We start from the raw sequence: 25098 nt of genomic DNA, 5'->3' as shown, positions 1-25098 counted from the left end.
TAGCACACCATGTGTTGCTAGTTTCATGTATTAGCTGCTGAGTATTTGAGTGTGGTGTTTCACCAAGCCTCATAGTATTGTGACCAGGCACTTGCTGTAGTGAAATACATTAAAATAATTCCACCTTATAAAAATACCTTTATCATTAATTTTACATTTTATATATGTACAATTCTAGTTAATAAGCTGTACTGGTCCCTGCCTGGAAAATGCTTTAATTAAGTGCGGACAGTACACAAATAATCAAATCATGGATTTGAGAATCAGATTCCTCATTTCTATTCACAGTGAAGAGTTTCTTACTCCTTGAGTCAGAAGGATTATTCACACCATAAGGTACTCCTCAGTGTGAGTAAGGATACTAGAATCTGACCCCAAAAGATAAGCACCGTGAATTGTTCCTGGCTTCTGGCGGTGGTTTCTGTTTTACCTTAGATTGCATGTTGCTTTTTTGTTTTGTCTTATATTAGCTAAGAGAAAAATCCATGAAGATCAACATTCCCAGCCCAAACTTGATAGAGGACAGCAGCCTAACTAGAATCATATTCTAGCATTGTAAGACTTCAGTGGTTTGGGTGTTTTTCTGTTTTCATTTTATATTTTTTTAGTACATTATGTTTTGCCATGTGACTCAGCAGCAATAATTAGGCAGAAACTTGCTGTCCCTGCAGATGCCAAGATTACAGGATGACATACTCTCACCAGATGACAGCATAAACTGATATTTTTAGAACAGCCTGCATCAATTGGTCTCCCCAATGCTTTCCTCTTTGCATCAACAGCATTAGGATTTTATTACAGAATGAGCCTTTGTAAATTGTCTTTTACATATGAATGAGCTGTAGTGATTGTTTAGAACTGCAGATTAACATTTGTTCTGAAATGTCCTTTTGCCTAATAGCCCTGATCCTTGCAGGTTGATTTCTTCCCCAATACAGCTTGCTGTCTAAATAATCCTTTAAAAAAAACAGTTTTTTTGAAGAATTATAAATATAGGGATTCATTTTAGAAACACAGTGTCATCCAACTGAGTAAAGGCCAATATCTTTTTTTATATCACTTTTTCATGTGAATCCAGTGATCAGTTATGAGGATGAACTGACAGTCCCTGAGGTTATAGTCTCTTCTGTTCATTATATTTGCAGACTGCACAGGTATCGCTCACACAGCAACAGTGCATACTTTCTTGCATGGCTTCAAACTTGGCTGTTACAATGATGAGTGTCATAGGTGGAGTGACCACATTATTTTTATGGAAATCTGGGACCATGACCCCACCCCTGGCCAATCCCTGTCGCAGGCAGGAGGAGCAGTGCCCAGCCCAGTCCGCCCCTGCCTCCAGCCGCTGCTCAGGAGGAGCCAAGCTGGGCAGTGTGGGTGGGGTGGCACCAGTCTGGGATTTTTGTTTCCACTCTCAGCAACTGGCTGGGCTGCTGCATTGGCCTCTGAAATCCAGAACTGTCCTGGCCAAACTGGGATATATGGTTACCACAGCCATAGTGAGTGCCCGTAAATAAATAACTGTGCCCTCTGGTCAGACCTGGAGACACTAAGTAGTTCGAACTTCAGGAGCATTTAATCCTTAGTCTTTCTCCTCAGTTTGCTAAGTAAGGTAGCAGTTGTGATGGTAGTGTGAAGTGGGCATCTGTTGAGTGGTAACTGGACTGAGAATTACTAACCCCATATATAGCCAGGTTGGTCTGAGACCAGTTTCAAGAAAAAGATATCTTTTCCAGCTGGTTCTAGAAAGAGCAGTGGTTGTTTATATACATTTTCTTTCTAGATTATTGTTTTATCCTGCCTTTTCTTATAGTCCCTTGTTTCAAAAGATTGTTTTTCTTGGCTTTCCAGAGTGATTGATTTCAAGAAAAGGAAGAGAAATTTGATTGAGTGGGAAAACCCTCTCTATTGCACCCCCACTTATGGAGCTTGCGATATAGAGCAGCATTTCTCAACCCGTGGGTCGTGACCCAAAAGTGGGTCACAAGAATATATGAAAGGGTCACAAACTTTAAAAATGGATCAACAAATGTTAAAAATGGATCCTCCTTTAAAGAAGAAAAATGTGGGAAACCGTGGCTTTTCCCTTGCAGGCTGGCAGAGTTCCAGTCTACAAGGGGCTGGTTGGGGCCCCCATGCCCTCCCCTCCCCTCCCCACCCCACATATTGGGGGGGGGCAGCGGGATGGGAATGAGGGGCACTGGGTCTGGACTGACCATTGATGTTTACAAATGGGTCCTGGTGCAAAAAAGGTTGAGAACCACTGATACAGAGGATCTTGCCTCTCCCCTTATCATATCAGCACAATGCACCTACCTCCCTTAAGTGATTTGTCCTCGCTTATTGACCTGTCGTTTCCAATTAACATCCCTGGAAAATGACAGATCTGTATTTCAGGAAAGACCTTCTTAAAGAGCTGCACACCACACTGACCAAGCAGAGGGAAGAGCAAGCTTTCTGTAAAAATGTTAGGCGTAAGGGAGAGTAGATTTCTTGTTTCCATTCCAGTAGAACCCAGATTTCTTAGTGTCAGTCAAATTTTTACCCTCCAGCTAGAAAATCAGCATATGTTCTTCAGCCAGAAAAACTATTTTAAAAAGGCCTTTCTTCTTCTGCATCAGTGCACTTAGGGACCCCTTCCTTTTTAATTCATACATTAAGAAAAGCCTAATCTCTTGGTAATTTTCCAGATGGTACCAGGAAGTGGACAGGTTACAAAGCTAGCTGGCATACTGGGTCCCATGCAGGATGTGATTTTGATGTCTTGGTGCCATTTTTAGCCCAGCCCTCCAGCCGGCTAACACATCTACTGGGAGAGCAGCATTCAGACACTGCATTATACCTGCAATGCTGAATGCACAGGTTGAATCCTGACCCTACTGCAGTCAATGGAAAAAACTTATTGGCTTCAGTGGTGCCAGGATTTCCTCCATGGTTGCTATCACTCCTCTTCCCCTAAAAGCTTCCTGAGGGAAGGACAGAGTTCTGCCCATTGAATTGTGAGGTAAGAGGCTTAAGGATGTTGTGGAAACATAATGCCTTGTACTTAAACCTTTCTGAGCGTGCTAGGATAGAGGATTAAATACTAGCATATGCAATGGTTCTAAGACAGAAACAATTAAATATTAACAGTACTTATGCTGGAAAACATGGTATTATTGCTTAACTCCAATGATGAAATACCACTGCATAAAAAAGACCAGGATTTCTTTGTGATTATGTCTCTCTCTGTAAAGTAATACACTCTAACCTTTAAGAGGAAGAATAGGAGAAAACAGGCAGCTGTTCTCCCTCCTTCCTTTCCTTTACTCTTGCAAAAACAGAATGTTGAGCCAATGGGAAACTGTGGACTTCATTGTTTAAATATTCATACCCATAAGAGTACAGCCTCAAAATTCCTTTTTCCAGTCTATTGACAGTAGTACCCCAACAGGTCTGTGGTTTGAATCTGTGCAAAGGCTTATTGTTTGTGGGAGCTACTGAACGCAAAGGCTTTCATATTCAGAGTCCTAAACTTCATTCTCTGACAGTGTCATGAGTTTCTGCTGTTCAAGAATATGCATCATTGTTTTATAGGAAGGACAATCAGCATCCTCTTCTATAGAGAGAGAAGCAATACAATGTCTTGGGCCTAATGTGCCAGAATAATGTGTATCCCAAGAGCCAGACATCTTACTGTGGCTCTGGGCAAGTCTTTAATCCCAGAAAAATCCCTCAAGATGATCACATGCAGAGTCTGGGTCAGCACAAAGTCAGAATGTTCAAAACAAGAAAACAAATCTCTTCACATACAGCCCTGAGCGTCAGAAATGGGCGCTGACAAGTCCCAATCCCAATGGCAATACCAGGTACCTGCATTTTTTTAAGATGAAGCATGATTAGAATTAGATTACTTTTGTGCAACTTCATTATTCAGTTGAATATCTTTCTTCAATAGTTGTTAGAATTTTAATTGTTGATTTGGTGGCACATGCTACAGTGCTGTTGCTTTGGAGCAACAGCAGAATGGGTTAACCTTTCATTTTCCAGGTGCCTATGTAAACTCAAGCATAGAGCTTTTTTCCAGCTCCCATATTCCTTTGTTATAATTTAGAAAAGACTGCCTCTTTAAACTCCTACTCTATTTTTTGTTGTTCTCTGAACTGGAAAGAAGCAAAATTTTAATGAGCCAAGTTTAAAGAGAGGAAAACCTGAGTCAGAGTATGCTTGATGTTCAGGCCATCTGAAGGAGATTTGTAGAGCTGCCACTTATTATTTTTTCTGAGCTTGTTGGAGTCTTGATGGAGCTGTCCCTTACAGGATGTTAACAGATCCCAACATCATTTTTAGAGGCCATAAAACATCGTCACTTCACAATGTGGTATTCTAACCCTGTACCATGCAACCCTGCAATATGATATGCCAATCCAATATTATTATGCATTGTCACTGCAGTGTCACACTGTGCTATGACATGAAGATTCTTATTCTGTTAGGCAGGATTGCATACTGCAAACCTATGTCATCAGAGGCACGGCAACCACAGCATTTGCCTCCCTCATTAATTTCTACTTAGCTAACTTGCATTATTCAATATTGGATCTCTGAATACAAATGGCAGATTATTAAACTGAAAGACAAATAGAGATGTAGTTGGAACCATTCAGAATCAAGTATTACTGCATATTCTGGAGAGGACAAAGCTAACTTAACAATGAGAAGAATAAGAGTTATTTTCAAATATTTTGTATTTAAGAATAGTACAGTAGTTTCTGTTTTGTAAATGAAGGAATGGTCTGTGTCTTAGGGATTTTAGGGATTGCACAAAATTCTGGGCACGTTCAGATTTCCAGTTGAACAATAGGCTTTGTGATTTATTACTCCCTTTTAAATCTTAGCCTGTAACCTTGTCAAGCAAGCTCCTACCCATGTCTGTTTGCCTACCACTAAGAGACTTGAAATCTAAAATGAATAATATGAACTTACTATGCTATCGTCTTCAGTAAACAGGGATCTCTGATCCCTTTTCCTTCCCATGAAGCAGAGACAAAAGATATTATTTTGTGTATGGCTACACAATTGGTTGTGATCACAAAACCAGTACGCAAATGTACTATGGAACATTTGTCATTGAAGGACAGGAGTTTGCATCAAAATATCTCACATCACTAGTCTCCAGGCACACTACTCATAAAAATAGTTATTGGGATTCCCTACCTTAGCTTGCAATACCCAGGGAAAAACTGGTATCTCTTTTGGAGACCCAGGAGCTGTGTCATTTTCAAGATATGGGCATCTCAGTGAACCTTTCAGATTAATTAGGAAGTTATTTCCAGCATAGAAAATATAAGACTATGGTACTGTTTCCAAAGTATAAATACTTAAAGGACCATATAACTTTTGCTTTACAAATACTGTATTAACTGCTTGATATAGTTACTCAATGATAAACTCCAATTCGGTATCAGCAGGAGCACATTAACCATGCTTAGCACTTAGGGAATAGCAATGCGTCACCTTTCCATTTGGAAGAAATTTCCAGTGTAGCATAATTAACACCCATGGGAATCCAAGGGAGAAAGTAATCTGCATTAGGTGATGCTTCATATTTTCTTTCTTGGTTGTTGAGTTGAGATCAGAGCTTGGGGGACTTCATTCCAACTCTAAGTGGTGGAATGATGGTAGATGGCAGGAAGTGGAAAGTTATTATCATGGGGAAGGAAATCCCAGCTCAAACAACCTAACCACAAAAGAAAGTAAAGAGCAATGGTTCACAACCTGTGGGTAGCTAGTGGGTGCAGAGGTGTGAAAAAAGGGCAGGGTGGGAAATGAAGGGGCTCATTGTCTGCCACACAGTGCTTGCAAATTGAATAATTTGAAAGAACTGAATCTCTTTATTTTTTCTTGCCCTTTCAAGTGGGAAAAGCAGAAATTACCTTGCGTCGCCTTTGTACCACCATGAAAAGGTTTATGGTGGTACAAAGGCTGAACAAGCAGATGTTTGTACCCCTTATCATGCCACAGATGCCCATAATTTGTAGCATTGAGAAAGGGGACATCAGTTTGTGCCACTGTTTAGCAGCTGGTGTCTGTTTACTTTATGTTGTGAGAGCACAGGCAGCCTGGAGCTGCCTGCACTCACCAGCTGTCCCAGGCAGGTGTCTTGGGGCTTGAGGGACCCAGTTCTGTGGACCCTGGAAATTCCTGTACAGAGATGCGCCCCTAGAATCTCCAGGGTGCATCTCTGTAAGCAGGGAAAGTCAGGGTTTCCCTGCTTACAAAGAGAGGCCATGGAGATTTCTCGAGCCCTGGGAGAACTTGTCACCCATAATCCTGTAGCATTAACTGGTGGAGCAATGGAGAACATGTTTTGCCCAGTGAAACAGATCAGCTGTGCCAGGGCACATCTAGTTAGACATAATTCACAGAGCACTGGGGGGAAAGCCTAGCAGCCCTCTCCTTTATTATAGTCTTCTGTGTGCAATAGGTCACAATCAGAGAGCGTTAGCAGTATGGCACCTCTTGGTTGGCTGTAGCATGTGAGCCTGCAGGTATCAGCTCCATAGTTAAGGCTGTATTAAGTTTTGCTGCAATAGTAGGACCAAAAGCCCTCTCTTTAGCACTTCAGTGATTTGAAACTGGTTTTCAGATTTACCACAGGAACTCTGCAGAGGACAGTAGAATTTTCCATGGAGTATTTTAAGAAAAATGCCTCTAATTTTTTGCAAGGGAAATGTTTGAATAGGGGTCTACTTAACTCGTGGTGAGACAAAGCAATTTTTGCAGCTTGGGCATGGTACAAAGAACCAATTGTGTGGGCATTTCCTGACAGCCCCGCACCTCACTGGTGACTGGTTGAAAGACATTGGCATTGCATTTTACTTCTTAAAGGATGGCGTGGAAACATTTTCACTTCGCTGACTGGTGCCTTCATTTAATCTCTGTCACTAGTAGACAGTAACTCAATCACATGATCTATGGCTGTGGTGATGGTCGCATTGTCTTTGTATTGCAGTAAGCATTGGGACATTCTAAAGCAGCGTATTACATGAATAATATGCTGGGGGTGGTGGGTTAGGTTGATTTTGTGGGAAATCGCAGCCAGTGCAGTATTTCCTGGTGATCATGGACAGCACCGTTTTTCACGGTTTCTCTGAAAACTGCAAAACCGCTAATTAAATAGGCCCCTACATTTGAAGTATGCTTTATTGCCCATGAAACTAGGATACCAGGCTGTCATACAAGTAAAAAATTCAGGCTTTATAGCTGTGCTGGAAATAAGTGGACATAAGAGACAGTGGGAAGGTCTGCCCCCAGCCTTGCAGCCCATGCTAATTCCTCCAGACTCAATCAGACTTCTCTTTTTTTCTGACTTTGCCTTCAGTATATTCTACACTTTTTGCATTGGTTACTTTTGTTCCTACTTCAGCTTTACTTATCTCTCCCATCATGCCCAAAGTAGTAATGAGGGCTGGGAAATGGTGAGGGGACAGCAGCAGGAGCCTCACTTGAAGCACTACTAATTCCTCCAGAGACAGTCTTCCTCTTGAATCCCCTGCTGACTGAGCAGAATTACACTGGTATTCTTGGTCAGTATTAGGGCTGTGCAAAACTTCAGTTGCTAATTTGATTCAGGGATTCGGTGGCTGAATCTCCAAATCCAAATCGAATTGGAGACCCATTAAAAGGTCCGAATTGAATCCTAAGCCTCCAAATCGATTTGGAAAAGATTAGGAGATTCAGATGGGCCGGGGAGAGGCAGGCACAGCCGGGCATCTGCAGGTTTTCTCGTGGCTCCTCCAGCTGTGCCTGCCTCTCTCCGGGTGGGGGGAGCTACAGGAGAAGCCCCCATGGCTTCCCTGCCTGGCCCCATCCCCTGCCCAGCACCAGCCACCCGGCACTTTATTTAAAAAAAAAAAAAAAGCAAAAAAGCCCCGCACTCACTGGTTGCAGCAGGGGCTGTGGGGCCTCCTAGCAGAGCCACCCTGTGCACACCCTGCTCCCCAAATGCCCCCTTCCACCCGTCCCCATCCCTGGTGGCCCCCCTGCCCCACTCCAGCAGTCCAGGAATAAAAAAACCCAAAAACCGCACTCACTGGCAGTAGCAGTGGCTGTTGGGGCTCTGGGGCCTCGTAGCAGAGCCCCCCTGCACAGCCCCCGCTCCCCATCTCCATCCCAGCATCCCGGCAATTAAAAAAAAATGTAAAAAAAAAGCTCTGCACTCGCTGGATACAGCAGTGGGGATCAGGGTCTCTGAGAGCATGGGGCAGTGGGAAACCCCTCTGCCCACCTGGCACCCACGCGGCTGCTGCCCCATGGCGTAGGTGTAACATGGCTCGGCAGGGCACCACTCGCTGTCTGGAAGCTGGAGTGGCCCCGGCAACGTTCAGCCCCGGTGGCCCCAGCTCCCAGGCAGCACGCGGCACCCTGCCACCCCATGCTGCACCCGTGCCATGGGGCAGCTGCCGCACAGGTGCCAGGCAGGCAGGGTGATCCCTGCTGTCCCCCACTTCTCCATGCTCTCAGAGACCCTGATCCCTGCTACTGCAGCCAGTGAGTGCGGGGCTTTTTTTTTTTTAATTGATGGGATGCTGGGGCTGGGTGGGGCTTCTCCTGCGGCTCCCCCAGCCTGGGGAGAGGCAGGCACAGCCAGAGGAGCCATGGGAGAACCTGCAGCTGCCCAGCTGTGCCTGCCACTCCCTGGCCGATCCAAATTTCTGACTTAGTGCTGAATCTCCAATTCTGATTCATCTGAATCGAATGGGGACAGTGATTTGAATCACTGTTCTCCGAATCAGCCGAATCCAAATCGAATACTTCCCTATTTGCACAGGCCTATCAGTATGACTAGGCATTTCCCCAGAGTCTTGGAGAAAAGTAAAGAGTGTCTATTGATTGCACAGGGTGCAGGTGGAGGTAGGTGGACTGTGACCAGTGGCAAGAAGTGATAAGAGGTGGACAGAGTGTTTATTTCCCTGCATATTGAAGGGAAATTCGAGTGCAGCTATCTTACCTCAGAATTAACCAACTTCAGGTATTTGTACCAACTTCAGTAGGACATTCCTCAAGTTAGTAGGTTAAGAATTTGTCCTACTTTCATTATCTGCTTGCAAAAGCCATATAAACTGAACGGTGACATATTGTAGTTAGTGACAGTGGAGGCAAATTCTACCTTTGTCATCTGTTTCTCTGATTTAATACTGTCCCTTAATTGAGCCTCACTCATTTTTCAGGTTGCCCAAAATCTTGATATTCATAAGATCACTGAATGGTGATGTTCACAGCAGCTACATGCATGACTGAGTGTCCCCATTATTTTCTTCTTAATGGCAACTGTTTCTCAATCTAATTTTTAAAATAAATTGCTAATTTAGTCGCTAAATAATTCATTCGGGTACTGATTCAGGTTTACATAATACATTCTTAACTTTCAGCACAGTCCCTGTTGAAGTCAGTGAAACTTCTTACTCATGCTGACATGAAGCACATGCTTAACTTTAAATCGGGGTGCCCAAGTGGCAGCCTGTGGGCTGCATGTGGCCACAAGGGATTCATTTTCAGCCCCTGGGCTTTCACTCAGTTGCTGCTCTTCCCATTGCTCCAGCTTCAGCAGCAACCAGTCTCCAGGCTCTTCCTCCCTCTTTTAGCTTTCACCTCCTGCCCCCATCCCAGGGAGTGCAGTATGGTGCAGCATCATTTGCAGTCCTGTAAGAGCCCATGGCTCAGGGTAACCATGCAGTGCAATGCAGCAGGAGAGCCTGCAACTGGGGAGCTGAGGCAAGAGGGACACATAAGCAGTCCACGGGGGCACATGGTTCACAGTGGTGTAGCTCTCACAGCGTGTGGGCTCTGCTAGTGTGGCCATGGAGAAGGTGGCCCTGGCTACTTAGAGGTTGTAGAGCCCTGATTTAAATGAGCTGCTGGATTGGGGCCTTAAGCCGAGAGCCACAAAGTACTTAGTTATAATGATAACTAGTGTCACTGTGTTTAATTTTCAGGTGCCTGGTTCTGGGAGCAAATTCACAATCCCAAGGTAGGCCCCAGGGTTCCCTTAACAGTGACTGGGAAGAGATCAGTGCTTTAGAGCTGAATTCACAACAGCTAGCATGCTGAATGGGAGACAGGGGAGAGGGACACATAAGCAGCCAACAGGAAGGGGTATGTCTGAAATCCTACCGCCCTCCTGGGCTTAGTCGCCTGAGTGTGCCTGGAATTCACAGACCTAAACCTACTTTAGGAGCCTAAGTCATTCCCTTGGATGCAGACTGTTGGCTTGCTCTTTTTCTTTTAGAACACAGCTTCCAGTAGTGGTGCCATGAGGGCCTGTCTTTTATGGACTGTATTAAAGCATTCACCCAAGAATGCAATTTAGGTTCAGTCCCTCTTTAACCTGGCTGGGTTTCAAACCTGCGTCTCCGCCTCCCAGGTGAGTGTCCTAACACCAGGCTATAAGCTAGGCTGGGCTGGGGAGAGTCTGTCCTTGCCATTGGAGTTATGCACTCTGTAGAAAAAATGCAAAATTCATGGAACCAGAGAGCAAGCAAGAAGCATAATTCAAGCCCAGTGATGAAGGCAGTCCTTGGGAGGGGAAGCCCTAGGTGCTGCTCCCTGCTCCCACACTGCTTATCCATTTGCATTAAGATGTTATTGGCGAAAATACGTAAGCAGTGTTAGACGCGGGGACTGAGGCATGGTCCCCTTGTCCCCTGACTCTCTACTTCTGGGAGAGTGCCCGTCACACTCGGAGCTGGCCTTAGGGGTGGACTGTGTGGGTGACCACCAAGGGTGCCATGGTCAGGAGGGTGCCACACACATATACAACACACACATGCATGTGCACAAGTATGTACGTACATACCAGGAGCCTGTACTCGAAGCACTGCCCTTCCCCCCTGGCCGATCTCTGCTTCAGGCAGGAGGATCAGTGTCCAGCTCACCCCCTGCTTCCAGCTGCTGCTGAGGAAGAACCGAGCCAGGCAGTGCCTACCTGCCCACCTGCCTGGCCCACCATGCTGCTGTGCCTCTCCACGTGTGTGTGCCCTGCACCCCTGTCCATCTGCCTCTGTCTGCAGCAGTGCCACTGACTTGCGGGGGGAGCAAGTTTTATGGGGTGGGGCACCAGGGGTCAAGTGCTGATGATGAGGGGTACCAAAATACAAGCTTGCCCAGAGCACCATTTTCACTAAGGCCAGCTCTGATCTCACTGATTTTACAGCATCAGGTTCCCTCCTGTTTGTTCTCTTTCTCTGGCCCTGTGAATCTTGTACAGTGGCACAGCTTCAGCAAGAAGAGACATCGTCCTCATTCCAGCCTAGCTTTCAGTCTATTGTGAATTAGAGCAGGAGTGACCAGCATTTGGCTTTGGGGTGCTGTAACTGGCCCGGGCAGCCTGAGCATATGGCATGTGGCAGATTGGGGAGGAAACAGGCAGCACAGTGGCAGATAGGGAAACAAATCTGTCAGGGAGCACAGGGAAAGAAGCAGAAAGCAGAGCAGTGATTGGGTAGGGGGAGGGTCCTGGGCAAGTTTGTGGCATGCCTGCCAAAAAGTTTGGCCCCCACTGAACTAGAGTACATGGGTTTGAACCCCTCAGGCTAAGAAGGGCATTGAGCCCCAGTCTTCTACTTCCTGGACAAGTTTTTTAACCGCTAGACTATCATTTAACAAGCGAGCACATCCTCCTACTCCTCCTGTGACTGAGCTTGCAGTTGGAGGGGGCACTTAGTCTGTGAATCCACACAAGTCTGGTTATGAGATAAATGATGAGGTGTTTGACTTGGCCAAGTTGGTGGCACCTCTGGGCCTATTCAGTAATGGAGTTTTAGGCATCTGATTACCTTAACTGGTGAAACTTGGGGTGGTGTATAAAGCCTGTCAGGCTTCTGAGCAGTTAGGCGGGAGTTTGTGGATTGCTCACGTGAATTTAGGCACCAAAATTCTGCACTTTAGGTGCTTAAATTTTATTTTTTTGAGTCTTTCCCTGTAATAAATTAGGATTTAGACAAGGTACTAATTTCCCCACCCCAATCGTAAGGGATTAACGCAGGAGTGGGCAAAATATAGCCTGTGGGCTGGATCTTGCCTGCCAGGTACTTTCATCCAGCCCATGGGCACCTGCCAATGAACTCTACCATGCCCAGCCCATCCACCCACAAGGGTGGGAGCGAGGTGCCCACATATACACTCACCTCCAGCATACCCTTTTGCCAGTACTATACCAAGGAAGTTTGGTGCCCAAGGCAAGCCTGCAGTGGCAGTCTGCCCTCTTGCTGTGCACAGATCTGGGGGGGCACACCCCCCCATGCTTGTCTGGGAGTGAATGTAGCGGAAGGAGCCTCCCTACCCCCATCCCAGCGCCCCCCTGGACAAGCTGCTTGAGGCTCTGTCCTGCACCCTGCCCTGACTGAGCAGTGCCTATTGGCGTCCCACTTTGGTGCATGGGGCAGGTGCTCAGGTCTCTTCACTTCGGTGTGACAGGGGCGGGTGCGAGACAGGGGCGAGCTGCAGCTGGGTAGTGGCAGGGAGCATGGGGCTGGGGCTGGCAGCAGTGTGGAGCCCGTGCCCAGAGTGGTGGCGGAAGCACAGAGCTCAGCTGGGCAGCGTGTGGGTGTGAGGGATGGTGCAGGGTGTGGTGACCTTCCACACATGCCCCGACATGGCATGCAGCCGCTGCTGCTGGCAGCAGCAGCCAGCGGGAGTGCTCAGGGTGCTCATGCCTGGTGCCCAGTGGCACATAGCTCTGGCCAGCGCTGCACATGGGCATAAGGAGTGCAGCCTGCCCGGCCCACCTCTGTTGTGGGGGCTCTGCACACTGTGCCTGCAGCTACTGCACTTGCACGCCACCGGGGGAAGCCCTGCACTGGAGATGGTTGCCTTCTCCACCCCGCTGCTGCGCAGGTCCCAAGACTCCACCAGAAGTAGAGGGGAGCCCTGCCCTCTCCTTCTCCCCGGAGTTGCAGGACCTGTGTGGCAGGCGGTAGGGAAGGCAGCTGACTCCAATGTGAAGCTTCCCCCAGTGGTGCTAGTTATGTTTGCCAATAATTTATTCTTTAAAAACTAAATCAATAGGTGGATCCAGTCAGAAATACACTTATTCATTATTTTCAGTCTGTTCAAAGCACCCGCATAATTAAGGATAAATCCAGATTTTAATTGGATAAAATACGCAATCTGCCTGCTTTCAAGGGTAACCTGAATGAAGTTCTTCTCTAACAATGCAGATATGTGTTATCATCCTGTTGCTCCAATAAGCATCAGACAAAATGATTCGTTTCTGTCAGTCATTTGGTATTAGCAGAATGGCCATATTAATAAAATGCTGTCATCAGAGCAGCACATTGCACCTTAAGAGTGGAGGCCTTGGAGTAGAGGCAGCAACTGTCTGCTCTCACTGACGCCCTGAGCACCTTCATGCCACTCACTCAGTCCCACACCCTTTTCTAGTCCTGGTGTACTGCAGAGTTTGATTCTAGACTTAACCTTAAGAGGAAGAAACCTCAGCCTGGCTGGTGGTAAGGTAGAGAGTATTGCCAAAAACACAGCTTTCTTGTGGCTTCCTCAGGGATATTATCCGTTTCATTTTTACCTTTCTGGCTTGGTTCCTTTCACAGCCCCTTTTGATCTTACACTGTAGCAGGTAATCCAGAAGCAGGAAATGCACAGAGATATGTGCCATATCCATAGAACAATAGGGATATTTCTATAGGGATATTTCCCAGTTCATCACAAAAAGCCTCCCTGTGACTCCAAGGGTGACATGTTACAGATGGCTGGAGTGGTGTTTAATTGCTGACTGATAAGTTGTATCCAGCCCTCAGGTAATGTCTGTGGCAAGGGACAGAAGTTACACTTAAACTAGTTTAAGTGATCAAAAACTGGTTCAAATCTGTAACACAATAGAAATCCAGAGCACTTAAACTACTTTCAGAAAGGCCGAAACTGGTTTAAAATAAACCTGGTTGGATGTTTTATCAGACTGAACTGATTTAAGTCAAACCAGTTTATGGAACTTATGTCCCAGATGCCTACCCGGTTCAAGTTAACTCACAGTCCTCCAGCGTCCCAGGATACTTTGCAGCCCTGGGCTGTTCTGTCTGCTCCAGAGGAGCAGGGTTGGTCCTGCCCCTCTGGTCTGGAGCCAGAGCACTATCAGTGCTCTGGCTGGCTGAGAAGGGGGTGCCTGCCTGGCCACACTGGACCCCAGCCAGGGTCTGCCTGGCCATGGGGAGGCAATCCCTCTCAGTCTTTCCCCTCTCCCGCTCCGTTCTCTACTCAAGTGGAGAGTGGGGAAAAACCTGGGAGGGGGTGCTCCCCTCAGGCAGACCCTGGATGGAGTTGGTGCAGGCCAGGGTAGGGGTTTAAAACCCCACCCCCATCATATGCAGCAGGCCAGCTGGGGCCTGGGCACAGCCCCTGCTTGATCAGGGCGAGGGGGAAAAACCTCTGAGGGCTTCCCTCCCTTCACTTCAGCCATGGCCAGCAGGCTGGGAGGTGTGCTTTAGCACCCTCCATCTTCTGGCCTGAGCCACTTCAGGAATGTGGCTGCATTTCTGGAATCAAATGTGAATGTCTGTTCACTTGCTTCTCAGTTCAATCTATGCAGTTTAGACTAACCTGCAAAGATTGGATTGATTCAGCTTCAGGCTTTTTGACTGTCTGTACTTAGCCTGTGGAGCCCATGCAGGGCAGGAGTAAGGGACAGGGACCATCTGCTGGATCCTCCCACGGCCCGGCTTGCCGTATATTGAATTTGTAGATGATTTTATTAGGCACATGTTGTACGACTTAGTCCTTGCTTTTCTTTAATTAGAGGTTCTGTTTAGTTTTTCTGAACAACTAACTCAGTGAAGAATCGCACATTAACCCTGACATACTAGAAGCCAGTACTTTTCTGTTACTCAGGGTTGCTGTATGAGGCTCCATATTTCCTGCAGGATGACTTTAAGTGTTCTGCTACCAAACAGTTAATATTGCCTGTTGGTTTTGATCTTTGGTTTTTTATTTTTTAACCCGTAATAATCTTGTTTTCTTTTCTTCTTTTCCTGCTTCCCCTCCAGGCCCTTAAACTGACACGAGACATAAAGAGAGAACACTTTGCCAAATCTGCTGTCAGCAAGTGGACAGTACTGTTTACAGCTTATGACCTTTGTGAACCCTGCATAATTTTCCTAATGAAGCTGAGACTGTTAATGGGCCCCATACCCGAGTGAAGATCCTCCCGTTTTGGAACTGAACTCATTCTGAAGTATGCAAAATCTTCCTTTTCTGGGATGGTCAAGCACCTATTGTGGAGACAGTGTTGAACACCATCCTGTCAAAAACACACTGTATAGCCTTTACAGTAGTTATTTGTCATTGAGTCTGTGGTGTTTCAATATATTAATGGTTTATGGGATGTTTTAAGTTGGCGTTTATTTTCAGGGGGTTTCCCCATCTGCCCCCAAAATCTCCAATTTGTTTATTTTTATTTAGATGTTTAAATCATTTTCTTTTTCTCTCCCTGGTGAATCTAAGATACAGCAGATGCACAATGAAAGTCCATGCTAATTACCATCACTTAACATTGCTTCCGACACCAACAGGTCCTGAGTATGCATCTTTTGCTACACCAATCAAGAGTGAATGAATTCCAGAGAGAGGTGATTTGTGTGTGGTTTTTCTTGTTTGTTTGTTGATTTTTTTTCCTCAAATCTTTTATTAAATATAAATGGTACACATCTGTTTTTCATAAGCTTCAAACCAGGGTTGATTATAAAACAAGGGAAACTATTAAGGTTGAATCCTGTCCAGTGCATCCTGAGCTAGGATACTTTTCATAGTGTTTACAGATTCAGCACCTGATTTGCTGTAAAACAGATCAGTCTCACCTATTGCTTTATGTTAACACCACTGCCCTGATGGCTGCAGTGAACAGAGTTGAGCTATCTCAGCAGTTCGGAACAAGCTATAAGCTGAGTTGCCCACCCCTTGCCAAGCAAGTTGAACATAACTGGTGAGGATCTGGTTTTAAAAAAGAAAAACAGAGGAAATGATAATGTACTATATTGCAGAAAAGATACACTCACAGTGCACACATCAGCAGTGACTTGTAGCAGAAACCTCAGAAGTTCAAACACAAATCAATGCAGGGTTAGCTTATTGCATCAGTGATTTTTCTTACAAACATATCCTTGATTATTTTTTTCCTTCTCACTATGCGTAATCCAATCTGGACGAAGAAGCAAGGAGAGGGAAAGGCAAGGAAGCAATATCATACAAATGACTTTTCATGTAGGTGTAGATTGTAATTGGATAAATGACACTGAAAGATGAGGCAGTTTTATATATTTTGCTTATATGGGTTTCTTTTGTAAAATGAATAATAATGAATGAATAATAATGAATAAAAGGTATGGTGCTGTATAGATCCTCTCTATAATCTGGAAAATTTGATTACTTTTTATTAGTATATTGTGGGGGGGGGAGGAATAAAGGGGAGAAAACACCAATGGTACATAAGAACTTGCTATGAAAAAGCTCTGAATAGGACAGTGTATACATAATTCTCCAAAGTGATATATGAAGTTTTTTTTTCTTTGCATAAAAGCATTATGCATATAAATATATAAATATATTTTATTATGTACAGAAACAGATCATTATGCATGAATGTTAGAAAGACAAGCTAGCATTTTAACCCAAAGTTTCAGTGCATGAGTTCCCACTGACACATGTACCATGCAATGTGGAGTGACTCCTTTTGGCCACCATGCACACACCCCTACACACAAGTGCACGCACAGAGACTCTTGCACCTGTACCCATTTGTGGGCCCCATCTTGCTCCTTACTTTTCAGTTTCCTGAGGTAATACCGGTGATATAACAGCTCCTAGTGTGATGGAAGTTTTGTTTTGTATTGTAACCTCCTCATGCTTGTGCTGTTCTATTTTCTAGATGAACCTGCTGATTTCATCATGCAGTTTACTGCCTATGTAAACTCTGTGCAGTTGTGGTTATAGTAGACCCCTAGCATATCAACTCTTCCAAGCAGCTGAGAGTTTATCAATAAAAACAGCAAACCTTTCTTTTTTTAATTAAGGTGGTGTATTTGTTAATGGCAGATTCTAGTTTAGGGAATTTTCTTCATCAGAATTAACTAATGAACAATATTGGTGTCTCCCCTTGAGAAGATACTTCTTGTAGCCAGTTCTCCAGGTTGATAGTGTTGTCCTACAGTTATCTGTTTTAGGGGTCTGTTTCTCTTAAGAGTTCAGGTGTAGGTATCGTTTACCAAAGTTAGTATAGAGCTTCATGACAGTTGTTCATTGCACTCAAAGTGTGTAACGTTATCCGCCAAGTTTTTAGGTACATCGTTAAATGTGAGTTAGGCTGAGGGTATTTTTTAAATTTTTTTTGGTCCTCTATCACATTGCTCTTGCGGACTGGAGGAATTCTTTTCTTCAAGCCACTCCACAGCTGCTACTCCAGTACTCGGGCCACACTTAGCCTTTGCGCTGCCTCTGTGTCCCTTCTGCAGTGAGGAATGGCTGGCTTCATTTCCTGGATCCCTGCTGTACAGTCACAGATTGCAAGTGAACTCTACACATTCAGATGTTCACCCCTGCAGCCCTCCCACAATCTGCCCCAACTGCACCCCACTTCCACGTTTTGAAGGAGAGAGGGACTGAAGTTGGTGAGCAGAAATTGGTTCCAGATTTACAGCTGTACACAATTCTGCAATCTTTATTCAGTAGAAGTCTCCCCTGAAAGCCAGTGGAGCTATCTTCATAGGGATGGCAGAATTGAGTCATGACTGCCTACTGATAACTCAGAACAAGTTGTGTTCAATGTTAGGCCTGAGGGGACATGAACTAGTGGCTTTAGGTTTTTATAGGTATGGAAGCTAGTCTTGTCAAATGGAAGGGAAGGAGTTTGTTTGAACAGACTAGGCCAAATTCTGCTGTGTTAAAGCAATCAGAATGCAGAATAACTCCACTGAAATAAGTAGAGTTAAATCTGGATTTACAATGGCATAGATGAGAGAAGAGAATGTGATCCTCTCTGTTTAGACTATGAAGGAAAAGCAGTTGATTCAGAGGCAACCAATCAATGGCAGAGAAGCTAAAAAATTCCTAAATTTTTTGTTAAATGATGGGCTTGATCCTACTCCTTCTGTATCTGATGGTGTCACTTTCATTGGCCTGCGTAGTGTAGGTTGGGCCTCCTTTGTAGAGGAAGAGCCTGTACTCGCTGGGGAGAGGTGGACACTTATTAGGACTTTTCTGTCTCTAATTTCAGTGGCCAAAATTTTGAAACTTAAGTGCCTCAAGTCAAGCAACCAAGACTGGGATTTTTAAAAGGATCTGGAGGAGTTATGTGCTCTACTCATTGCTTTTCAGTGGGAGTAGTGTACCTAATTCTTACTGCCTTGTTGGAAAAATTCCAGCCTTTAGATGTAGGTGCTTCCAGAGGTGCTGAATAATCACAATTCTTATAGAATTCAAAGAGCCACTGTCAAGTATGGATTTAAAGTGACTAACTTCACAAATCTGCATTTTTTTTAAATTTGGCCTTTGTTCCATGAATGCTTTTAAGGAGTAAAACTTTCCTCCTGTAATCATGTCCGACAGGTAGTCTCAGAAGAAATATATAGGACATTAAATTCTTTGTTTAAAAAGTTCTGAAAAAGGTCATGTTTATGCAGTTTGGACAATTGCATGCGTCTGTTTTTATTTAATATTCTTTGGGAAACTTGTTGTATTAATAATTGGTTATTGGCCACTGCCTAACTCCATAAATAATTGTATGAGTGCTTTAAAAAGCAACATTTTAGGATCTGTATTTCTTTAAAATAATGGCATTGCTTGGCAATCAGTCACCTACAATTGTTTTAGTACTTAGTGTACATTAGGAATGCCAACAGAGGCGAAGGGGGACCAGATATAGTTAGTTAATATGGGTTGGAAAACAGGATTGTGCATTTGGCTTAATATGTTAAACTTTTTTTTAAAAGTTGCATGATTGGAAAAAATATGTATACAGTATCTGTAAAACTGTTTGATCTGTTTTTGTTTCAATCCATATACAACTGGAAGAATATTAAATTCACAGCCTTATAGTGTATGGCTGAATACAAACTGAAAAACTGAACAGTATCCATTTTCATTTGGACTATGTTTTACTTTCATTTGAAAGGAGACACTATCATGTTGCATTCTTTCTAAGGTTTTTTTTAAATAATAATAATAATAAATGCTGCCCTGGATGAATATACTACCTTGCTACACAAAGATTGGAAACAAGTTTGTTTTGGGAATCTCCCCCTTTCCAAATGAAGTAGAGATGCAGTGCTTACTCCACTCGGTGTTCGTAGATATTGCCTTGTGTATTCCATTTTAAATTGTAATCTAGTTTGTAAAAGAGATGGTGACGCATGTAAATAAAGCATAATGGATCTCTATATTGAAGATGCAGCCTTGTTTTTATTTTAGTTTATTCTGATGCAGCCATTTACAGCTAAAAAATATGAAGAAAAACTGCAATCATAGATATGCACAGATGTATTTAATTTTTTATGGGACCTAATCTACAGCCCATCTGATATCACTGAATATGTTTGTTTATTTACTGGCTTCACTGGCACAGACTGAAGAAATTGCATGGCCTAAGACTGGAAACTAGAGAGCACAGACCAGGACCTTCTCAGTAGCAATCTCCTGACTCAGGAATTCATTCCCACCAGAAACATGGCTAATCCCAAACCCAGCCACAGTTATAAAACCTTTTATACACCTCTTTGTCCAGTTTTCCCTTTAACAGTAGGCTGTCATTTCAGGAGTTATTGTAGCTGTGTATATCTCTGCTGGAGATGTGCTAAGTCTGCAAGGTCCCTTCTCTTTAAGACCATTTTTCAAACTCAGAGCTTAAATATAAAAGAACTTGCCCATTCCTATCCCATCCTCACCACCAGCCAGGCAGCAAGCACTGAGGGCCCAGCACAACTGACCTTAATGCTGCCCTCACCACACCAGACTGCAGTCCAGGAGCTGATTGCTGATTTGCAGGGAACCTAGTTTTCCCTGTTAAAAAATCGGAGTTTTTCTGATTAAAAAAATTCTGAAATTCTCTGATTAACTACCCCCCAAATCTGCATTTTTCCACTATTAAATGACACCAAACTATGGAGAAGTGCAGCCACCCCAGAGGAAACGCTAGCAATCCAGGCCAACTTTGACAGGTTTACAAGGTGGGCGTATCAAAACCTGATGGCATTCAATGCCAAGAAACACAAAGTGCTCCACCTTGGGAGAAAGAACCCACACTACACTTATATGCTAGGCAGTGCTACGCTAGTTAGCACGGCATCTGAAAGAGACTTGAGGGACCAAGTCTCTCTCTTTCTGAAAGAGACCACAAGATGAGTATGAGAAACCAATGTGACGTTGCAACCAGCAAACCAAACAAAACTGGCCTGCATCTTCCGATGCATCTCAAACAAGACCCAGGAAGTCATCCTCCCGCTTTACTCAGCTTAGGTGAGACCACTGCTGGAATACCGTGTCTGGTTCTGGGCTCTGCAATTCAGAAAGGATGTGGAGAAGCTCGAGAGAGTCCAGAGGAGAGCCATGTGAATGATTAAAGGACAAGAGAGCAGGCCTTATGGGGAGAGGTTCAGAGACATGGGACTTGTCAGCCTGGAAAAGCATAGGCTCAGGGGTGACTTGGTGGCAGCCTACAAGTATATAAGGAGTGTGCATCGGGAACTGGGAGAACATCTATTCACCAGCGCACCCCATGGGAAAACTAGGTCCAACAGTCACAAAATCTTGGAAGACCATTTTAGGCTGGACATAAGGAAAAACTTCTTTACTGTCTGAGTCCCCAGGGCGTGGAATAGACTTACCCCAGGAGTGGTTCAGGCACCTACTCTGGATTCCTTTAAGAAACACTTGTATGTCTATCTTGCTGGGATCATTTGACCCAATGAACTTGCAAGGTCCCTTCCAGCCCTAATGCCTATGAAATCTATGAAACGCCACTATATATAGGTATCAGTTGCACACAATGTTTTATTGAAATATTTACAATTTTTAAGTGGTTTGGAAGCCTACCAGTGCCTCAATCATCATAAAATAAATTCTATAACTTATCATGGAAAATCAGAACTCCCCCTGCCCCCTTGCTCACCAGGATGCGCGTCCAGTTGTGGCTCTCACTCCTGCCCCTCCCCATGTTGCTTTGTGGCACTGTGCTGTCCCGATATGCCATTGCCCCTCACTTCCAAGCTACAGCCCCCCCCAGCCCTGCAGGTGCCCCTCACTCCTGACCCATAGCCCCTGCTTACCTCCTGGTAGCAGCTTCCCCACTGTGCCAGGACGTGGGGCCAACTGGCTGTCCCCCTCACTGCTTTGTGCCACTGAACACTGAACATGCCAGTGCCCTGCCCATGCCATTGCCTCTCACCCTCAAGCCACAGCCCTGACGGTGCCCCTGTGCTTTCTGCCATTCCCCAGCGAAGGGAAGCCTGGCCGCAGGCAGGGCAGGCAGGAGGGGGGGGGGAAAGAGGAGCTGGGGAAGAGGAATGGGGAATGTGATGGGAGTGCAGCAGGGGCCACCTGCGGGGCCAGGTAGGGTCTGCCGCAGCTGCCTTTTAACCCTCCAAGTGGGGGCTGCTGCCAACCACCTGCTGACCCCATGCAATTCCCTGGCCCACTGCAGTGTCCACCCCATTACCCCTGCCCTGCTGCTCCCAGGTGCTCACCGCCCAAATGGTTCCAGATGGCAGCAGTGGGCGCAGCACAGTGCAGCGCAGCCCAGTGGAGTGGGGCTGACAACTGCGGGCTCACTGCAACTCCGGCCAGTCCCTGCATCTGTCCCCACTGCAGATCCCAGAGCCACTCTGCTGGGATGCACCTCAGCCACCCCAACCATTACCAGCCCCGAGCGGTTTGATGCCCCTGCCACCGCCTTCTGGAACCATCTGGGCAGTGAGCACCCGGGAGCAGTGGGACGGGTTAGTGGGGTAGTGATGGGATTTGCGTGGGAGCAGCAGGCAGGCAGCAGCAGCCCCTGCTTGGCAGAGGCTAAAAGGTGGCTGGGGCAGACTCCACCTAGTCCCATGGGTGGTCTAGTCAGACCTCACCTAGTCCCATGGTGCATCCCCTTTTACTTTTCTTCCTCTTCCTCTCCCTCCCCTCCATCCCATTTTCCCTGCCTGTCACCAGGCTTTCCTTTCTCCCGCCCTTTCCAGCAGGGGCAATCAGTGGGCTCCAAAACCGGCAAAATAGAGTGATGGGCTGCGCTGGGATCAGGAAATTGCTGGCTCCCTCATTTCCAACTCAGCCCCCTGCCAGAAGGAGATCCAGCTGCCCCCAGGCCCTACTTACCCCAAAAGCTGTAGGAGGTGAAGTGAGTTTGAGCCTGCCCTAGTTGGTCTCGGATTCTCAGGCCTCCCCTCCTCCCCCCACCTCTAGACAGGGTTTAGGGTTTCATGCCGTTTTTGCAAGCAGCTCATTGCAGGCTGGAATTTTGCCAGCCTGCAGAGAGCTGTTTGCAAAAGGGGAAACGTGGTTTCCTGCTTCAATGGGGAAAATCTGCATTTTTCTCCTTTAAAGGGGAAACCTGTATTTTTCTGCAGGAAATGGAAAACCCAGAGAAAGAGACAGCTGCTCAGGAAGAAACCTGGAAGTAGGAGAGACACAGTAGTGGGTGCCTTCTCCAGTTTGTGTCATGGCAGAGTAATGCCTTAGAAGGGGCAGAAATACAGCGAGGTAACTCACTCCACCAAATGCCAGCTGTTGCACAGAATTCCCGGCTCTCTACATGGGATAATATATGCTCCTTATCTCATCAACCAAAGGAAATATTTGCAGCCATGAACAATGGAGGAGGAAGCCAGCACAAGGGTAAGGAGAGAGACGGGAGGGGAGCTTCTACTTCAAGTGGAGAGGAGTAAGGGTGCTCCTACCCTACCTTGGAGATTATGGGTAGACCAAGTGTATGAGGGAGTCCAAAAGGCAAGGGACTCTAGGCTGTATCCATTTTCAAGCACTGGAGAGTGTGTGACAGAGTTGGTGTCCATAATACACACACACGCTTCCTGAAAGTGCCCTGTGCCCAGATTTGCCTGCCAGCTCTGACATAGGCCAGATACAGACATGACACTTTTACCAATATAAATGATCGGAAACCAATCTGTACTCATAACAGAAGTTCAGCACACAAAACCAGTCTATACTCGTAACAGAACAGAAATTTGGTGCACACAGATTGGTTTAAAAATGGTGGAAGCCAGGCTAAGATCTGTACCCCCCCAGCACATCTTTGTTGTGTGTGCTACTGATCTAAACCACACTGCTTACAGGAAACCATGTAATATGGATTGATTCTGCCTCAGGTTTTTTGAATGTCTGTATGGGGCCATAAGGATTTCTCCCTTAGGTTATAATTGAAGGATCTGGGCATGATACCTGCTGGGACCAGGGAGGCCATAGCCCCCTGGGGAATAAAAGGAGGCGGCAAATGAAATATGTAAAAAAAAATGGTTTACAAACTGAAGCAAAACCTAATTATAGAAAACAAAGCCATAATTTCAGCCATGAGGCCTGCAAGGAGTAATCTGTAATTGAAAAGCAAAGGAGATGCCTGGGTTTTGAAAAATGGCTCCCTCTTTCTGGACTGAATATGCCAGGGGGTCCCACAGTATGGTCCCTTCCCCAAATCGTTTCCTGCCTATATTTCTGACAAGATGCAATGAACAAGAGCTACAAACAGTGGCAAGAGTGGTTGGGGCAGTGGGCTCAAGAATTACAAGTGAAAGGTCAGGTGGCCACTTAGGTCTGCTTGTGTACTTCTGCGAGGGGAGACTGGACATGGCATGCTCCATTTTAGGGAAAATCCTGGTGTGGCCACACTTGCTCAAAGCCTTCTCTGGGCAAAGGGAGCAGCAGTTTTCCTGCCAGCCAAACTAAAACAACAGCAGTCTGGGGCAGGCTGCATTATGTTACAAGTAGCAGCATCCACCTGACCTGGTCAGAAGGCCAGCTGGCATTGTCGGGAAAAGAGCTGATTTGCATCAGGTGCAAAGAGAGGAGAGGCTGAGCAAAGTAACCAATCAGTGCTGACATACTTGGGCCTGACCGTTAACACCTCTGGGAGAAAGAGCCTGCTAAGCATGCCTCAGGTGACCTCTTTGCAGGGAGTGGACAAGGTGGTGTGGTCTTTGCAGGTGCAATGAGACAATTCAAAGTTACCTTTGCTAGAAGAGAGGCAATAGCTTAGTTTTCCAGCCCAGCCAGAACAAGCTGTATAAAAACTCTTGCAAATATAGCAGCTGCTGCAGGACACAGTCTGAATGGATCTAAAGAGGGAGAATGAGGCTTGCAGCTTGTAGGCAGATGGTTCAAAGATGAGTATTTTGCTAGAAAGGCAAGCTCCAGGGTAATTTGTGGGCCAAGCCAGCGTAGGCTCTGTGGTTAGATAACTTCCAATTAGATTCCATGTTGCTGTTGCAAGGTGCAATCCCAGTTGCCTTTAGGAGGGAGATGGCCTCGCTAATGCTTGTGGCAACCTTGCAACTGCAGATGCATAATGTTCCTGCTTGCCTGAGGCAGTTGGATTTGCAAATCAATCTTTTTCTTTTACACTTCAGGCTAAATTCAAGTTCTTTTCGCGTGCCTAAGCAATGCATAAGTAGCCACGTAACTGCCATTTTTGGTGCTCACAGTTTAAGATTCTATTTCCACCTGTGGCAAAATGGGATTGCTCTGTATGCCTAGATGCTAGAAAAGACCTGTCCCTTTAGTGTAATAGCTTAGTGGTTAGGGCATTTGCCCAGGGAGGCAGAGACCAGGTTCTAGGCTCCACTTGCCCAAGTGGGGTTGGAGCTTCTGTCTTTGTTTCCCAAGCAAAGTGCTTTAAACACCATGCTGTGCTCTAAGCCAGTGGTTTTCAACCTTTTTTCATTTGCGGATCATTAAAAATTTTTGAATGGAGGTGCAGACCACTTTGACTTGTAAGTATGGGTATTTACATGCTTTTGATGGATCGTAGTTATTTTCCACGGACCCCTTAGACATAGTCTGCGGACCTCCAGGGATCTGCAGACCACAGGTTGAAAACCACAGCTCCAGACTTCGCCC

The 25098-nt window shown here is 45.6% G+C and overlaps 1 protein-coding gene across 7 annotated transcripts in view; it reads left to right on the top strand.

Annotated features, from left to right (window-relative positions):
- FOXO3 (forkhead box O3) overlaps positions 1-19420 on the top strand; it is a 141237-nt gene extending 121817 nt beyond the window's left edge. The window contains exons 3-5 of one of the 7 annotated variants that reach the window (XM_025211399.1): positions 15036-15223; positions 15493-15617; positions 17496-19420. The gene's annotated coding sequence lies outside the window, so the exon portion shown is untranslated. Of the gene's footprint in view, positions 1-3576; positions 3849-15035 lie in introns of all 7 variants that reach the window. The other 6 variants (XM_025211397.1, XM_025211395.1, XM_025211398.1 and 3 more) reach the window with 6 other exon arrangements.
- The last annotated feature ends 5678 nt before the right edge of the window (positions 19421-25098 follow it).

Source organism: Alligator sinensis, unplaced genomic scaffold (genome assembly GCF_000455745.1).
Source record: "Alligator sinensis unplaced genomic scaffold, ASM45574v1 scaffold962_1, whole genome shotgun sequence".
Classification (NCBI taxonomy): domain Eukaryota; kingdom Metazoa; phylum Chordata; order Crocodylia; family Alligatoridae; genus Alligator; species Alligator sinensis.
Note: the sequence above shows the minus strand (reverse complement) of the source record. Positions and strands in the feature narration are given on the sequence as shown.